The 445-nt window shown below is 42.7% G+C and overlaps 1 protein-coding gene across 1 annotated transcript in view; it reads left to right on the forward strand.

The window, feature by feature from the left end:
* hook3 (hook microtubule-tethering protein 3) overlaps positions 1 to 445 on the forward strand; it is a 34,379-nt gene that overhangs the window by 19,185 nt on the left and 14,749 nt on the right. The window lies entirely within an intron of this gene.

Here is a 445-nt window from a genome sequence, read left to right on the forward strand (position 1 = left end):
CCATAAGATGTACGGGGACACAGGAAGTGTCCTCATAAACCATGTTTACGTTGTAGTACCCATGTCATTATACACATTTGTGTCCTCATAAACCATATATACCTATACACACACTCTCTCTCTCTCACACACATACACACACACACTCACTCAGTCACTCGCACGCACACACACACACACAGACTCACACTCACTCTCCCACACACACACTCACACACTCTCACTCTCTCTCACACACACACACTCACTCACTCACTCACTCACTTTAAAGTTCTCTATGCTGCACAACAAATCTCTTATTTACATTGCATCAACACTTTGTTATAATGAGATGATTCCTGCTGAACACAATACCAGAACAAAACCTCCGGCGATTTCAGCGGTGATTGGATTCTAACTTAAACGCCTCTGATTCAAGAAATCAACAGATATGTCTGTGATTGGC

The sequence above is a fragment of the Sinocyclocheilus rhinocerous genome, unplaced genomic scaffold (assembly GCF_001515625.1).
Source record: "Sinocyclocheilus rhinocerous isolate Xijiao unplaced genomic scaffold, SAMN03320098_v1.1 scaffold991, whole genome shotgun sequence".
Classification (NCBI taxonomy): Eukaryota; Metazoa; Chordata; class Actinopteri; order Cypriniformes; family Cyprinidae; genus Sinocyclocheilus; species Sinocyclocheilus rhinocerous.